Consider the following 18,584-nt stretch of genomic DNA (forward strand, 5'->3'; position numbering starts at 1 on the left):
AAATAGCCACACTGAATAATATACTTGAGTTTATAATAGAAGTTTTAGGACCAGTAAAGAGAATGGCAGTAGTAATGTAAGTCAGCAACAGTCAATATTCTCTTTTTTCACAGTCATAGCATCTCAGATATGAAAGGACTTAAAAGAACACTGTGTTCATATACATGGTGTATATTTTAAAGGTTGAGGGAGAGGAGTGAGGGACATATTTTACATGAATATTTTTGCACCTTTGAATTTTAAACCATGTACAAAAATATAGTTTAAAAAGCCACAAATGAGATCAATGTTATGTTTTCAGTGAGATCCTTTGAAAGGTAAAATCAGAAAATGTGCTAAAAGGAAATTCATAGAGTGAAGCCCTGAATAAGGTGATGGAGCCATTCATATGGATCACATCACTGCCATTACATTGCTCTGATCTTCAAATGACGATTTTAGGTTGGAACACAGTTACTCATGATACACATTTAATTTCTGCTGCTTTAACCAAAACTGTCCCAATAAAGGAACAATTTACATCGCTTGCTTGAACTTGATTTTTTAAAAAGTTAAGCTCTGAGCTATCTGGAGAATATTCAAAGACTTGAATGGCTTTAAAATTTTAATTGATGTCAGTGCAATCTTCAAAACTAAATTAACAGCATAGTTTAATGCAACTATATTTACAGTTCCTCTTTCCCTTTGAAGTTTTGGATTTGGAAGTTAATATAACCATACAAAATATCTAACAAGTGTTGTTTAATATTTTAAAATAGTACTTTTATTGAAAAATCAAACAGGAACAGATTGGTGATTTTTTAAAAAAATTAATTATATTGGTACATTTTTGGTGATTTGATTAGATAAATCCAACACTTCCAATGAATGCATGTCAGTCTCTATTGAAATTACCCTATGGCAATTGAAGACAGAAAAAGATGACCTTCTAATGAACTAAAATATTTTTCAAGTTTAAACTTGTAGCATAGAAGATGAATCATTACAATTATTGCCTTTCCATCGCTCAAGAATTCATTATGTAGGTTAAAGAAATCTTGATGAATTTCTTTGTATAACCTTCCATCCTGCTAACTCCATTACTTTTATCATCACTAGGAAGAGAGCAAGCCCTGTTACTTTCACAGTCCTTATTGAGATATTAAGTCACATGGGAGAAGAATTTTCTTGAAGCAAGTATCAGGCTTACTTCACTTCTACTAAAATTCTGAATAGAAACTTACAATATTTTTAAAGCAAATAATGTGGAAAAAATGGATTAATGAATTCTTAAAGTTTCCACAGGTTCTAGGAAGCAACTACAATTCACTACATGTTTTATGGAGTGATTTTCCTTTCTTCAGTCCCATGAGAAAGGGCAAGTAGGTGGGTACAACATAGAACAATGAATAGTGGGCAGAGAGGGTTTGATAGGGAATGGAGTCCTCTAGTGCTGCCAGCTGTGTCAGCCAATTGCCAAGGGGAGAGGTATCATTCTTGGCAGATAGCAGGTGGTTGAGATGTGGGCCTTTCTGTGGAGCTGGATTATTCAATTTCCAAATTATGCTATCTCCTCAACAGTTCCATGGCTATAAGCCCTGCCCAGATGATGTGCCTCTGAGTGGCACCTTGGAATTTTTATGGGAGAAAGAAGTTTAATTCTGGAGGGGACAGTTATAAAGGGAAGAAACAAAAGAGCTCTGTGAGAAAGAACACAACATAGTGGCAAAGAAGCCAGAGTTCTGCAGCCAAACTCAGTTCAAAACCTAGCTTTGCCTCTTAACAGCAACACGATCTTGGGCCAATGACTTACACTCTTTTTTGAGCCTCATTTCTTAATCTTTGGAATGATAAGAGTACCCATTAAGGGTGACTGTGAGGATTAAATAAAGACAAGAAATTCTTAAAATATTTTAACATATAGAAAGTGCTCATTAAATGCTTGTTATTATGATGTTAGTATTTATATAGAGAAACTGACCAACTGCATAAAGCAGTAAATGTCTAACAGCAGGAAGGACTTGGTAAAAACAGCCAGGGCCAAAATACTTGGAAAAGAGGTAAACTAACAATGTGAAAGTGACCATTCCAGCACTTACATAAAAGAGTAATCAAAACATCAAACTCCATCAGAATGATCTTGACACAAGATGAAATGTTTATGGTTGAAAGGTAAAAAGCAGCAAACAAATTTTTCCTTGGGTGACGATTTTTTTTCCTGCTTAAATAAACTAAGGTCAAAATTTTTAATGTTTTTGAATTGCACTTCATGTTATTCCATTCTGGTTCAAAACCTGTGGTCCAAATTGGTTTGGGGTAGGAGCAATTATCTCAGATCAAACTAGGTTTCGTAGTACTCTGACCAGCCTGTCCAACTGAGACCTGGATTGACCTACTGTTCTGATTCCATCTTGAATCCAACAGCCTTCCACTCCACTACTGTCACCAGAGCACAATGTTCCTCCTCTTTGCTTGTACTTCTCCTCAGCTTTCCACAGTCCCTCTGCTTCCAGTCTTCAGCTCATTATCCATACAGAACCCTCTGAAAACTCTAACATGCATTGTTAAACATGTTTGTTCTCTGCTCAAAATCTATCAGTAATTTCCTTAGAGCAGTTAAAATCTTAATTCCTTCTAAAGACCTGGGCTCTATCATTTCCCTGCTGAGGTCCAGCCATGCGAGTCTTTTTTGTGTTTCCTGAACATAATAGATGTTTTCCAACCTTGCTCTTATTGTTTCCTCTGCTTGGACCCTTCTCACATTCTTGTGTGGTTTTATCTTTAGCATGGATGTGCTAACTCAACCGCCACCTCCACAGACAGGATAACATATTCCATTTGATTCAAAGTAGCCCTCACAACACTATTCCTTCTATTTAATTTTAGCACCCACTAATCTCTTTAATTTAATTTTTCAATATGTGAACAATTGTTTTTCTTCCTCAGTGGAACATAAGTTCCAGAGAAGCAGAAACTTCATCACTCCATCTACAGCTCCTACAGAAGATCCTTGGAACATGATAGAATTTTCATTAGTAGAACTTTGCTAGTTGAGGAAATACAAAATTCTGATGCCCATAATACTTGCTTTGTCCATCTGTCTCCCTGTAATCTCCTTAGCAATGTGTATGTCTTCTAATCTTTCAATATAAGCATCACAGAAAAATAAAAATGGCACATTATCCTTTGTCTCTCCATTCATCTGTCAAATCTAATGTGAAAACCTGTTCCTTTTTTGGCATTAATACAACTTTCTGAGAAGTGTTGGAGTCTTGAACTTAACTGAGCCTGGGGTAATTGATTCTAGAATTATTCTCCTCATTCCAGGTTCTTCCATATTTAGTGTGACTTGGAATTAGCTCCCTCCAAACCAAAGTCTATTACTCCCCTAGTCCAGTGTGAAACGAACAGCCTTTGTAACCCAAGTGACTTTCTGCATGTGAGAGAGCATTATGCAATCCAGTTAGTTCTTGGCCAACTCACATTGGTAAAGTTTAGCCAATGACATTATCTGGAGACTATTGCTGTAATTATATTTTTAATAAGGGTGTGAAAAGGAATGGAATTAATTGGCCTTTAAATAGCTGGGACAAGAAAGCAAGTCTTAATTAAAGACTGACATAACAATTTGGAAATTTAGTACATAGGTTACAGGTAAACTTAAGCTTTATCTTTCAATTTCATAATTATCTAGCTTATGGCCACTCAATTTTCATACTGCATAGAGATAGAGGGAGGTAGGTGAGTGGGGAATAAAAAAGAATCAAGATATGTTATGTATATGTACCTACTCCCTAAGATGAATGTAAACTTCATGTACTGCAAACATGTACTAATAAAATAGTTATTTTGAAAAAGGAATTTTAATCATGAGGCTACTCAGAGACACTGAGCATGAGGTCTGTTTAAAGAATTAGAAAACTTAATATGCTAAAAGAATCATGCTTCCTAAAGAATACAATGGTTTGAAGGTTTCTCTGGATCATGTAACCCAAGACAAGGCAAATGAAGAAATAGATATAAGTAATCAAGATTTGAATCTTAGCCAAAGGGTAGTTCTTGGTCTTGAATGCAGATCATAATTACTTGGAGAACTGTGAATGAATAAATAAAGCCACTGAGGCCCCATTCCCAGAATTCTGACTCAATGGGCCTAGGTATTATTTTATTAATTACTTTCAAAGCTCCTAAGATGATTCTCAGGTGCAATCAGTATTCAAGACCACTGTGACCACTGTTGTAGAGGTTTGACTTTTGCTATAAAGTTTTTCCAAACTACTCTTAAATCCATAGTAGATGTGGAGATAGAGAACAAGAAAATCTTTTGAGATGGCACAGATTGACCCACCCACTCACACTAAAGATGCTACATTGCCTCTTCAGGCACTCTAGGTTTCTTCTATCATCCTTCAGAAGGAGTCCCCACACTCCTGTCTCATTGTTAATGAACCTAGAAGTTTCCAATACAAAGAAGGAATTCTTTTAAAATGCTAGCCTTTCTTCTTTTTCAAGGATATAACAAAGAGTTGACATCCTTTCAATGAATAGGTACTTCAGACAAGAAACATCAGTCAAGCTGTCAAGCACTGGGGATGTGGAGGAGCAGTAACAAAACCAGAATCTTCACATTGTATAGGTAAGAGTGGATTAACTGCAAGTGGACATGTCCAAACTTCATTTGAGTGTAGACACCAAAGTGATGGGGATTGGACTCATGGGATTGCTCTGGCTCCCCTCATGCAGCTGACATTCATATGATCACAGTGTTAGCAGTTGAGATGAATTAGTCATCTTCACCTATTTATTTGCAACACTAATTCATTCATGTAAGAAATGACATTGCTATGAACCAACAGGAGATTTGGCAGACTATTCTATTAGTCAGCTTTCCTGTCACTAAGACATAATACCTAATGTCCAGAATGTAAGCAGAGGTTTAAATTGGCTCGTGGTTTCAGAGGTTTCAGGCAATGATTGGCTGGGTCTAAGTAAGAAACTTCATGGTAGAAGGGTGAGGTAGAGCAAAACTGCTCAGTTCATGACAGCTTGCAAACAAAGCAGAGGAACAGATCCAGAGAGGAAGGGGTGAGGGACCAGATATAGTTCTCAAGGTCATGCCTCTATAATCCACCTAGGCCCACCCAGACATGCCCAGAAGTGTGCCTTATTAGTCCCTTCAAAGGCTTCCAAGCCAATCAAGTTGACACAATTAAGCTTAACTACCACATTTCACCTCTTGTCAACTTGATACCCAAATGCATCTCCTTAAACCATACTTAATCTCCAAAACCACAAGTGAATAATTCTCCCCTACATGTTATTACAACTATCCCTATGCACAATGAAGAATGTAGTGATCTTTTTCCTGAAGTCTCAACAGTTCCAGTACTTTAAGCTGGATTTTGTGTCACACACCTATTATCCAAGTAGTATTGGAGGCTGAAGTAGAAAGATCAAAAGTCCAAGTACAGCCTGGGCAACTTAGTGACTCAGTGAGTCCATGTCTCAAAATTAAAAAATAATAAAGAGCTGGAAACATAGTTCTGGGTTCAATTCCTAGTATTGCCAAGAAAATGAAACAACCCCCCAAACAAACAAACAAACAAAAACAAGGAAAAAACCAGTTCTAGCATTTTTTAAGAGGCCAAGTCAAAGTCTATTCTGACTCAAGGCAAACTCATAGCTTTGAACCTCTGTAAGAATGAAAACAAGTTACATAATACCAAAGTACAATGCTACTGGGTAAATATTCTCATTCAAAAAGTTAAGAATAAAGGGATAGAAAAGAACTGTGCAAAAGCAAGACTGAAATGCAGCATGTCAAGCATGAAACCCTATAGCTCCATATCCATCATCTGGGGTACGTGTTGGTTAGGTATGAATTCCAGAGGGTTTGGATGGCCCCACCCCCATAGCCTTGTTGATGGCAGCCCTCTCATTTGGGCTGGCTTTCCTCAGAGCCTGCAGCTTTGCTTGGAAGATAGATATTCTACTTTCCTGGCATCTCCAACTTCCGCGGGTCTCCAGTGACTCTCTGGCTTCATTCCCAGAGTTTCATGCCCTGCACTCTCAAGGGATCCTTGGCTGGCCTCTCAGTCCTTCCTTTGAAATGTGGGTCAAAGCCTCCATGACCTTACAACTCTTGTATTCTGCATGCCAGTAAAACTAGCATCATGTGGATGACACCAAGATCTGCCACAGCATGGGTAGCAGCCAGGCCCCCTTGAACTGTGAAAGCAGCATCCTCTGAGTGTCTGAATGGCTAAGCATAGTGAAATTAATCCTGGAGAAGTTAGAAGGTTCTTCTTGAGCAGAGACTTAGGGAATCTTGTCTCAAATGAAAAGAACTTGCAATGAGGCGAGTGGGCAGGGACAACATACAGTCCAGGTCATGCCTCTGTATCCCACCTAGATACAGCCAGAAGTGTACTTTAATAATCCTCTCAGTGGCTCACGAGCCAATCAAATCAACACAAGCTTAACCACCACTCTTACCTTAGTCATCTAATAAGATATAAGGAATTCAGCAGCTGAGAATTCTAATTGAATCTTTATCATCAGCTAAACCTAGTGATGGTGAACCTTTTAGAGCTTTCAGTGAGAACAAATAGCTGGCTGAGGCACATATACCACAGGTTTGCCACCACTGGCTAGACCCATGGCCCCAGGCAAGTAATTGATTCAATTTCCCAATTTGTAAAACTGAAGAGGCGAGGAAAGCTTACAGATTATTACAAAATAGCTACCACAGGCACTAATAGGCATGATAATATAGTCCTATGCAATAATTACATGAAGCCTGGTGGCTACCAGCTGATATGAGATACCAATTGTCCCACACTTCAGCTGGAATTGACTGTAGAGCAAGCCCAAATCACAGAAGTTGGAAGGGGCTGGTTACCAAGAGGCCATGGCCATGTCCTTTGATAGAATCATTCTAGGAATTTTCTTGAATTTAAAAAGACTACATGTGTACATAAAATTTGCATAATGTAAAGACCACATTGCTTGGTTGACCATTTAATCCTCTCTAAAAGAATACTTCATTTCTCATGATTATGATACAAATATCTGAGTTTTTGCTCAGTTATTATCAACTCTGGCTTCACATTAATTACAATATTCAGGGGAATTAAAACAAAAACAATCACAGAAACAAAAATCCTCACTGGTATTTAGGCCCCCATCTTGAACTGATTAAATGAAAGCTCTGGAGATGGAGCTGAGACATTAGTGCTTTAAAGATTCTGATGTAAAGCTAGTTCTACATGGAGCCATTGAATTAAGCTAACTGTTTTTTCTCCACATTACCAAAAACCCCATCCACATATCCATTTCCATACAGCTGTGCATTTCCCCCTGTAGGGGGTGTCTTTCTCCTCCTCTCTTTTTGTCTTTGATCTAACATTTTATTCCTCAATGCCCAACTTTTATCTGGTCTTTCTCAATATGTTTTAAAGCTTGTGGGATGTTGCCCTCTGGAATCCCAAAACTCTAATTGGGTCATTCATATAACACTTAGAGACTGTTCTCTTACATTGCTCCTGGCATATTATGTTTAAATCCATCTTCTCAATTAAGGACTATGCTCCTCCCTTCAGAACAAAGACTTTGCTTTATTCTTCCATTTTCATTTCCTTCATGGAGTCTAGCATAGATGCCTTGTTTTATAAGATGCTGAAAAATAAGTGTTGCTATTTACATAGATATACTAAAGTTCACTTGAGTCAGCTTCCTTATGGCCATTTCCCTCAGATTTTTATTTTAAGTGGAAATGAATCACTGACATTTTTGTATCTCCAAGTACCTAGTCTTTTGTTGTAGCTTTATAAAACTTCCTTATAGGCAAATGTCTACAGCAGCCATCAGGACCCAGGTCATCATTGATAACAGCAGCTAATTTTTATTGCATATTTCCCCATTAGCATTTTACGTGAAATCTCGTGAACTCTAAACTTCAGGATTTTTGGGGAGAAGGAGGCTGAGGGTAACACACAAATTAGTAGATAGAAGTAGAATCTACGCCTGTGATCTCTCAGGCCAAAGTCTTTCTCCAAAAACACTGCAACCTGACTGCTCTTCCCTTTGGAATAAATTCCCCAAGGAAAATTATATTTATACATCATTCACTGACATAGCTGAGGGCCATTTTAGCTAGTGAACAAAAGAAACCAGAGGTAGCCTTTTGAAATGGCTCTGAAGCAGCCCTTCTGGAAACTGGGGCTGTTAAAGCTGCTATAATGAAGAAGACAGAAGGAGAGGAACACTTATCATGACTTATTTAATGAGCTTCAAAAAAACCCCCAAATCAAAAAACAACCCTAAAATCCTGGCTGTCTCCTCATCTGATCTTTTAAAGGGCCAAGATCTACAAGGAGATTCTCTTAGGAAGTAATTTAAAGGTAAAACTTTAAATCCAGAATTTAAATGCCCCTTTAGTCACAGGCTCTCTGAAAGCCTGTTGAGGTTCACCTGCATGAGGGGATGAGTCCTGGTGATAAATGTAAGCAATGAGTCTTTTTCATCAAATCCAATAATGACATAATATAGCAGCCTTCGAATTACTACCTGCTCACCAGCAGGAGGAGGATGAGTGTGGAAGAGATGGACCTCTTCTCTCTCCTTTTTCACCAAATGACTAAATTTGGGGGCAAACGAGAAAAAATTGAGCGAAGAATAGCGGGAAAGGTTGCCCAAAAATAGGGGGAAATATTCCCGATATATTTTTGTCAATTTACTAGTTGAAACCGGTGCTATTCAATGAAAATATAAAGTGAATCATATGTATGATTTGAATTTTATATTAAACCACATTAAAACAAATTAAGAGGAAGTGAATGGGTGATTAATTTAATACGTTTCATCTAAACCAATATACCTGAAACATTATAACTTGTAATCACACCACAAATTGAATAATATCACATATTATAACCTGTAATCATAATAAAAATCAGAGATTTTACTTTTTTATGTGGGGGTAAAAGGTCTTTGAGATCTATGGTGTAATTTACACTTACAGCACATCTCAATTTGGATTAGCCACATATCAACTGTTCAACAGCCAAATGTGGCTGATGGCTACTGTACTGAAAAGTGCAAGTCCAGACACACTAACTGCAATGAGACATCACATAGGAATCATTGTCAATAATTAACTAATATACATTTGGATTTTCCTTCTGTTGGTGCTCTCACCATCTCCCAGAAGAGATTATCTCAAAGGTCATTGCTGTGTTAGCAAACCAAAACTCCTGTGCACATATCCATTGCCATACAGTTGTGCATTTCACCATATGTGGGATGTCCTTTCATCTCCTCTCCTTTTGTCTTTGATCTAACATTTTATGCCTCAATGCCCAACTTTTACCCAATCTTTTTCAATATACTTTAAAGCTTATGGCATGCAGCTCCCTGGAAGCCTAAAACTAATTGTATCATTCATGTGACACTTAGAGAATGTTCACTTACTAAATGATTCTAATACCAGCTTTGTAACCTTGGACTAGCTGCTTTACCTCTATGAGTCTCAGTTCTTTCAATGATAAAGTCAAGATGAAAATAGCTAACTCACCAGATAGTTGGGCAGATTAAATAAGACAGATATAAGGTATACAGCACAGACTAGAATATAATGGTATAATAAGCACTCAAGCAATAATTCCCCCTATATTACATTCAACCTGTTTTCTAAAGGGCCCATCTTTAGATTTCGCTTATTTCACTTCAGGGTCTTTCCCTTGTAATTTCTTCTGCTAAGGCAACCCTTTCCATAGACCTTCCCATGTCAGGCTCTTCCTTTTTCTTAATTCAAGTTTAAGTTTTAATGGTCACCTTTTTTTTTTTTTTTCTGGTACTGGGGATCGAACTCAAGACCTTGGGCTTGCAAGGCAGGCAGCAGTACCACCGAGCTAAATCTCTGACCCAAATGATAACCTTCTTAAGAACATCCTCTCTGAATTCTTCTTTAAAGTTTTCCCCAGCCCCATTACTCTCTAGCCCCAGCCTATATTTTCTCAATAGCATTTATTAATATCTGAAATAATCCTTAGGTGTTTGTTCCCCTGCCTTTTGTCTTTCACACTGTCATACCATGAAGCTCTATAAGAGGTTCTACTGTCAAATGCCCAGAGCAAAACAGAACTCAACAAGAGTTTGTTGAATACATGAGTGAAAAAAGCACTAACACAGAAGGTAAATGTAAATGGTGTGATTCTAAAAGTGGTAAAGTATGAAGCTCTTTTTACCTAGAAGGATGACTAGGAAGTTAGTGGTGGAGAGCCAGGTTCATCTATCAGCTGGGCTTAGGAGGGATCAGGAGTTATTCTCCTAACTTGCTACCTGTTACTATGTATCATGAATAAAGTATATGTTATCACCACATAAGATCATTCACCAGACTTGGTTATCTGTGCCCTTAAGAATAATCCAAATCCATTTGGCATGATGAAATTTTATGATGCCAGAGGGGTTGGCAGCATTAGGTATAATGGAAAAAGGGTGGGTGTTAAAGTCAAGCAAATGAAAGCCCGCAAAATCAGCCCGCTGCAGACAGGTGGGTCTGTGCATGCCATGCCGAGGTCCTGGCGGAAGATGCCAAATCACCCTGCTGCACACAGGAAGGTCTGTGCACGCCCTACCGAGGTCCTGAGTCCCGCAGAAGACACTGAATTACCCCGCTGCGGACAGGCAGCCACCTGGTTCCACACTACAAAGACGCAGAGGACACCAGACCACCAGACCAAGGTACTGAGTCCCACTGTTCCCGGCCCAGAGGTAGGGGCTTCTGAGTCGTTGTCCCACTGCTCCTGGTCCAGAGGACGGGGCTTGCTGGTCACCATTCCTCCCGCTGCTCCCAGCCCAGAGGAAAGGGCTTTTGGGCCACCTTCTGCCCCACTGCTCCTGGCCCAGAGGAAGGGGCTTCCAGGCCACCACCCCTCCCACTGCTCCTGGCCCAGAGGGAGGGGCTTCTGAGCCACCATCCCACTGCTCCTGCTCCAGAGAAAGGGGCTTCCCAGCCACCATCCCTCCCGCTGCTCCCAGCCCACAGGAAAGGGCTTTTGGGTCACCATCCCTACTGCTTGCGGCCCCTGGTCCACCTCACCCAGCTCAGAGGAGGTAATCCCTGCAGGTGCTAACAGCTCCCCGCCCCAGTTGAAATGAGAAAACACATAAATAAGCCTCAAAAACAGACTTCCAGATCACCTACAGCAACCCCAAAGGGAAATGAGATGGAACACTCTGACACTCAACCACCTCGACCCACTGAAGTGGCAGCAAAAGGGGATCTGGAAAAAATGAAATCAGAAATAATTTCTCAGATAACAGGAGAAATTGTGCCCCTAGTGCAAGACATGATTAATAAATCTAGAGAGGAGCTGAGGAACATGATGGAATCCCAACATAAGAAATAAATGGAATCCATAAAACAGATGCAAATAGATTTGCAGGACATGAAAAGCTCCATTGAAAGTCTACACAGCAGAATGAGCCAATGTGAGGACAGAATTTCAGATAAAGAAGATAAGATTGGAATTAGTGACCAGGAAAAGAAAAATTGCTTCAAAATTATAAGGGAACATGAGAAATCAATCCAGCAGCTGCTAGATGATGCAAAGAAGAATAATATAAGACTGATTGGGCTCAATGAAGAAACAGGAGAGAGTGGTGATGACATAAAAAATCTCTTCACAGAAATAGTGGCAGAAAACTTCCCAAGCAGGGGAAAAGAGCTTGACATACAGATAAGTGAGGCATATAGGACTCCAAATAGCCTTGATCAAAAAAAATCTACACATAGGCATATAATTGTTAAGATTCCAGAAACACAACAGAAGAACAAAGTTCTCCAAGCAGTCAGAGAAAAGAAACAAATCACATACAAAGGAAAGCCCATCAGAATCACAGCAGACTTCTCAACACAAACCATCAAGGCAAGAAGAGCTTGGAGTGACATATTCCAAGCCCTAAAAGAAGACAGCCTCCAACCCAGATTGATGTACCCTGCAAAACTATCTTTCAAAATGGATGGAGAAATAAGATACTTTCATGACAAAGAGCACCTTAGGAACTTCGTGAATACCAAACCAGCACTCCAAAGAATTTTACACAATATCCTAGGAACAGACATTGAGGATCACAACCCCAGGAAGCAAAGTAGAATGAACCCATCTGGCATGACAAGAAATTAAATGTAAAGGGGGAGAACCCAACAAAAAGAAAAACTCATGGCAATGACAAATCAATACGTTTCAGCTATAACCATCAACGTTAATGGTCTCAATTCACCAATCAAAAGAAATAGACTGGCAGAATGGGTCAAGAAGCAAAATTCAACAATATGCTGCATACAAGAAACACACTTAATTCAAAAGGAAACTCATAGACTGAAAGTTAAAGGGTGCAAAACAATACTCCATGTGACAGGAACCCGAAAAAAAGCAGGAGTAGCTATCCTCTTTGCAGCTCAAGTAGATTTCAAACCAACACTGATTAAGAGAGATGAAGAAGGACACTACATCCTTGTAAAGGGAAGAATCCAAGAGGAAAAGATGACAATCATAAATATCTGTGCACCAAACACTAGTGCACCCAACTATATAAAACAAATACTAATGGACATAAAAAGTCATATATGCACTAATACAATTGTAGTGGGGGACCTCAACACCACACGGTCACAAATAGATAGACAAACTAGACTAAAAATAAGTAATGAAACACTAGAACTCAATCGAACTCTTGAACAAATGAACTTAACAGATGTTTGCAGAGTCTTCCACCCCACAAAATCAGAATACACATTCTTCTCAGCTGCACATGGGTCATTCTCCAAAATAGACCACATACTCACACATAGAACATGTTAAAGTAAGTGCAAAGGAATTGAAGTTTTCCCCTGTACATTATCAGACCATAGTGAGATGAAATTGGAGATCCATAGCAAAAGAAACTCAAAAAATTTCATAAACACATGGAAATGGAACAGCACACTTCTGAATAACCAATGGGTCACAGAGGAAATTAAAGAAGAAATCAGACAGGTCCTTCAATCAAATGACAATGACAATACAACATATCGGAATCTATGGGACACAATGAAAGCAGTCTTACAAGGGAAATTCATAGCCATGAATACGCATATTAGGAAAACAGAACGAGCCCAATTAAACAACCTGATGCTGAACCTCAAGCTTCTAGAAAAAGAAGAGCAGGACAACCCCAAAGCTCATACAAGGGAGGAAATTATAAAGATCAGAGGAGAAATCAAGGCAATGGAGACTAAGAGAACAATACAAAAAATCAATGAAGCCAAGAGTTGGTTCTTCGAGAGAATCAAGCAAATTGACAAACCTTTAGCCAACATTGTCAGAAAAAGGAAAGAAAAGGCCCAAATCCATGCAATTAGCAATGAAAAGGGTGAAATTACAACAGACCCAGAAGAAATCCAGATGATCATCAATACCTACTTCCAGAACCTATACGCCAACAAGATGGAAAAACAGAAGAAATGGACAGATTCCTAGATACATATGAATTACCAAAGTTGAATGAAGAAGACCTAAAAATTCTGACCAACCCAATATCAACCAATGAAATTGAAAATGTAATTAAAAACTTATCAACTAAGAAAAGCCCAGGTCCTGATGGCTTCACTGCTGAATTCTACAAGACATTTAGAGAGGAACTGCTGCCACTACTGTTTAAACTCTTCAGTGAAATTGAAAGGGAAGCAATACTCCCAAATTCATTCCTGGAAGCAAGCATCACCTGATCCCCAAAGCAGAGAAAGACCCAACTGAAAAAGTGAACTATAGGCCAATCTCACTAATGAACATAGATGAAAAAATCCTTAATAAGATACTGGCAAACAGAATGCAGAAGATCATCAAGAAGATCATACACCCTGATCAAGTAGGATTCATCCCAGGGATGCAGGGATGGTTCAATATACGAAAATCAATCAATGTAATACACTATATCAATAGAGCCAAGGACAAAAACCATATGATTATCTCCATAGATGCAGAAAAAACATTTGACAAAATCCAACATGCATTTATGATAAAAACCCTACAAAAAATTGTAATAGATGGTCTCTACCTCAAACTGATAGAAGCCATCTATGAAAAACCAACAGCCAATATCATACTAAATGGTCAAAACCTGAAATCCTTCCCACTAAAATCAGAAACAAGACAAAGATGTCCACTATCACCAGTCTTGTTCAATACAGTTCTGGAAACATTAGCCATGGCAATTAGGCAAGAGAAAGAAATAAAAGGAATAAAGATAGGTAATGAAGAAGTCAAATTGTCATTATTTGCAGATGACATGATACTCTATATAGAAGACCCCAAGAACTCCACCAAAAGTTTTCTAGACTTAATAACCAAATTCAGTCAAGTAGCTGGTTACAAGATCAACACACAAAAATCAATAGCTTTCCTCTACACCAATGACAGACTCACTGAGAGAGAAATAGGGCAAATAATTCCTTTCACAATAGAATCCAAAAAACTGAAATACCTAGGAATCATCCTAACAAAAGAAATCAAAGACCTCTTCTCTGAAAACTATGGCACTCTGAAAAGAGAGATTGAAGATGATATCAGAAAATGGACAGACATCCTGGGTAGGAAGGATTATATAGTGAAAATGGCCATACTTCCAAAACTACTATATAGATTTAATGCAATTCCAATTGAGATCCCAGCAGCATACTTCATAGACCTAGAGAAAACAATCCAAAAATTCATTTGGAGCAAGAAGAGGCCCAGAATAGCAAAAGCAATTCTAGGTAACAGAGACATGGCAGGGGGTATTACAATCCCCAACCTGCAACTCTACTACAAAGCTACTGTGATAAAAACAGCATGGTACTGGCAAAGAAACAGACTTGAGGACCAGTGGAACAGATTAGAAGATCCAGAAACAATGCCAGACACATTCAGCCATCTCATCTTTGACAAAGGAGCCAAACACCCTCACTGGAGGAAAGATAGCCTCTTTAATAAATGGTGCTGGAAAAATTGGGCTTCATCTTGCCAAAGATTAAAACTAGACCTGTATCTCTCACCATGCACTAAACTAAAATCAAAATGGATTAAAGATCTAAATATTAAAATAGAAACTCTGAACCAGTTGGAACAGAGGTTAGGTAGAACCCTTGAAGACATCGGTGTAGGAAAAGATTTTATGAAAAAAACCTCAGTTGCCCATGAACTAGCACAAACAATCAACAAGTGGGATCTCTTCTTATTAAAAGGCTTCTGCACAGCAAGAGAAACCACCAGGAGTGTTGAGAGACAGCCCACAATGTGGAAAAAAACCTTCACCTGCTCTTCCTCAGACAAAGGTCTACTATCTCGAATCTATAAAGAACTTAAAAAGATCAGACCTCCCAAATTTAAAGACCCAATCCAAAAATGGGCATCTGAAATGAACAGACATTTCTCAGACAAAGAAGTAGAAATAGCAAATAAATACAGGAAAAAATGTTCAACATCACTGGTCATTCGAGAGATGCAAATGAAAACAATGCTGAGATTCCACTTCACTCCAGAAAGAATGGCTGCTATCATGAAATCAACCAATAACAAATCCTGGCGAGGGTGTGGGGAAAGAGGAACCCTGCTCCACTGCTGGTGGGAATGCAGACTGGTGCAACCGCTGTGGAAATCAGTATGGAGATACCTCAAAGAACTAGGACTGGAAGTCCCATTTGACCCCGCTGTTCCAATGCTGGGGATCTTCCCCAAAGAATTAAAAGAATCATACCACAGTGATATATGTGCACCCATGTTCATGGCAGCACAGTTTGTAATAGCTAAAACTTGGAAACAGCCCAAATGCCCATCAACTGGAGACTGGATAAAGAAAATGTGGTTTTTTAAAATAAAATGGAGTACTACTTAGCCATAAAAAATGAGAAATTAAAGACATTTATAGCTAAGTGGATGCACATTGAGGCAATACTCTTAAGTGAAATCAATAGGACACACATGTGTAAATACTGAATAGTTTCTCTGGTGTGAGAAACTGAAAGTGTAAATAAGGACTAAATGTATAATAGGTAATGTGAAATAGGAAGAAAAGAGGCAAAGGGGAAGGAAGTGGGAGGGCTAGGGGAAAGGATAGAAGGGAATGGGATTAATATGAGAAAATGGAAAAATAGGAACAAAATCTTTGAAATAGGGAGGACTGGAGGGGTTGAAGGGAGGGCTGGGCAAGGGTGAAAAATAAGAACCAAGAGAGACTATGTAAAGGTGCAAATTTCCAATGATGAAAGTCATTATATTGTATACCTAAAATGTACCAATTGTTAGAATGAATAATTGATAATGTAAAATAGGAAGAAAAGGTCCAAAGGGGTAGGGGTAGTGGGAGGTGGAGGGGAAAGGACAGAAGGGAAAGGAAAAATGCTGAGAAATGGAAAAAATGGAAATAAAATCTTTGTAAATAGGGAAGAGTGGAGGGGGTGAAGGGAGGGCTAGGAATGGTGAAAAAATAAAAACCAAGATGCATTATGTAAAGGTACAATTCCCAATGAGAAATGTAATTGTGTTGTGTACCTAAGATGTACCAATAAAAGAATTTAATACAAAAAAAAAATAGAGTCAAGGAAACCAGGATTTGAATCCCATGCTAAGCATGCTAGGCAAATTATGTAAATGTCTTTATTCCACAGTTTTCTTATATCTGAAGCTTTAAATGATACTCATTTTCTGCAGCATTGTTACAAAAATTAATTGAGGTAACGTATGAAAGTTCACCTTCAAGGCTCAATGAATAACAACTATCAGTATTATCATTTGCAAACCAGAATGCCTTCCCAGAATATGCTGATCAATCTTTGCCTACTATGTGGGTATGCAACTTTGTTTTAATGTTCTGATATTTCTTTCCCACATTTCCCTGTCATGTAATCACTGGTGACTAAGAGGCCAGGACTCCAGAGAGTGACAGAGAGAAACAGTGGGTATGAACTGTTTCTAGCCAAATCTAAGCCAAGCAGTGAAAGATCACACTATAGACCTCTCTACAGGGACAGTTTCTGGTAGGTTTGGTGATAGATCCATGCATGAGAGTTCTCTTCTTTCCATGCCCAGTGTTTTGTAGCTACAGGCACAGATAGATGATCTGTGTTCAAGAATATGGGCTAAAAGAGAACAGAGAGAAGGATAGAGAATCCAACCATCTGGTTATATTTTACTTGTTGACAAAACAGAGTTCTCTGCTTTGACCTAGCACAATTGAAGTAGTAACGAGACTCTGCGATCTGAACCACATTCATCTTTGAGAGTAGTTAGACCAGAGCTGATTTCACTCAGTCTACTAATACAAACCCTGTAGAAGAGAAAGCCACTCTAAAAAGGTTAGACCACTGGACACTTAATTATAATCTCACATTAATATTAATAGCAAGTCATCATTGACTCTGAGTCAGGCATGACATGAATAGTGTTTCTCTTCTCTCAAGAACTGTACAAGAAAGTTGTACATTTTGCAGACAGGAAAAGTAAGGCTTAAAAAAGTTCAATGGGTTACAAAAGTGTGGGAGTCATGATTTTAAGCAAAGTACATTGGTTTCCAAAACCCTGTGTGCTTTCCTGTTCACAGGCCAGAGCTACACCTTGCTGGCAATGCCAGTGGAAAACCTGGGTCCCCACAACATATGAACACTTAGTCCCTCAAAAAACAAGGTACAGAGGTTCAAATGAAAACCATTACCTAGTCATACTGTGCACTATGGAGCAAATCATATTTCATTTTCAAATAAAAGCTTGGTCTCTCTGTCTACATCTAGCTGGGTGACCTTAACAGCATTTTTTCTTTGGACAGTGACCCTCTTCAGATGGGTCTCCAGTGTTGTTTATAGGACCACAACCTCCAGAGGTGAGGACTGTTGCCTTAGGAAAGTTTTTTTTAGAAAGGCTTAGGAGGAAAGGTCTGCATGAGGCAAAGACTGTGAAGCCATTGAGAGGCTGTCTGAGGAGTTACCCCAGGAAGGAAGGCCGTCTCCTTCAGCAGTGTGGTTGACCCCTCTGAGAAGGTTTGCCAGTTTCTCCCATAGTTGACCCGGCTGCCCTTAGGGGCTTGGCTAGGTGGTCTTGATGCAGGTCCTTAGAGGCAGTGGATTTTCACCTGGGATGCAGGTATGGTCTGGAGAGGTGTCTGCAAACTCTCAGGGATGGCATGTGAAATTCTGTGTGCATTCCATAAGAAGCCTCCTCTTCTCTGTCATGGGGAGAAAACTCAACAGCTAATTCTCAAAAGGATCCATGATCCCTACTTTTTAATTTTTTAAAAAATTAAAAATTTTTATCCGTACATGTTTGCAGTACATAATGATTGCATTCATTGTGGGGAGTTGATACATGTAGGGACATAGCACATCTCAATTGTTTTTACTTCTCCTTCCCCTCCTCTCCCCCCTCCTTCCATATCTTGGTCCCCTTCCTAATTGCAAAATATCTATCTCCCTGGACCCTCACTTAAAAAAAACTCACTAAAATTAAAAATTTCAGCTGCTTTTTCTTCCTTGCAGTGTTCAGCACTTCTGGCCCATTAAATTTTGCTGTGTAACTGAGGTCCAGAGAGAG

The 18,584-nt window shown here is 38.9% G+C and overlaps 1 protein-coding gene and 1 pseudogene across 4 annotated transcripts in view; both read right to left on the reverse strand.

The window, feature by feature from the left end:
* Prlr (prolactin receptor) overlaps positions 1–18,584 on the reverse strand; it is a 175,520-nt gene that overhangs the window by 155,706 nt on the left and 1,230 nt on the right. The window lies entirely within an intron of this gene.
* The window catches only part of LOC101721603 (replication factor C subunit 4-like), a 45,455-nt pseudogene that overhangs the window by 26,287 nt on the left and 584 nt on the right, over positions 1–18,584 (reverse strand).

The sequence above is a fragment of the Heterocephalus glaber genome, unplaced genomic scaffold (genome assembly GCF_053883595.1).
Source record: "Heterocephalus glaber isolate CG9 unplaced genomic scaffold, H.glaber_assembly_v1.0 deba00001538, whole genome shotgun sequence".
Lineage (NCBI taxonomy): Eukaryota > Metazoa > Chordata > Mammalia > Rodentia > Bathyergidae > Heterocephalus > Heterocephalus glaber.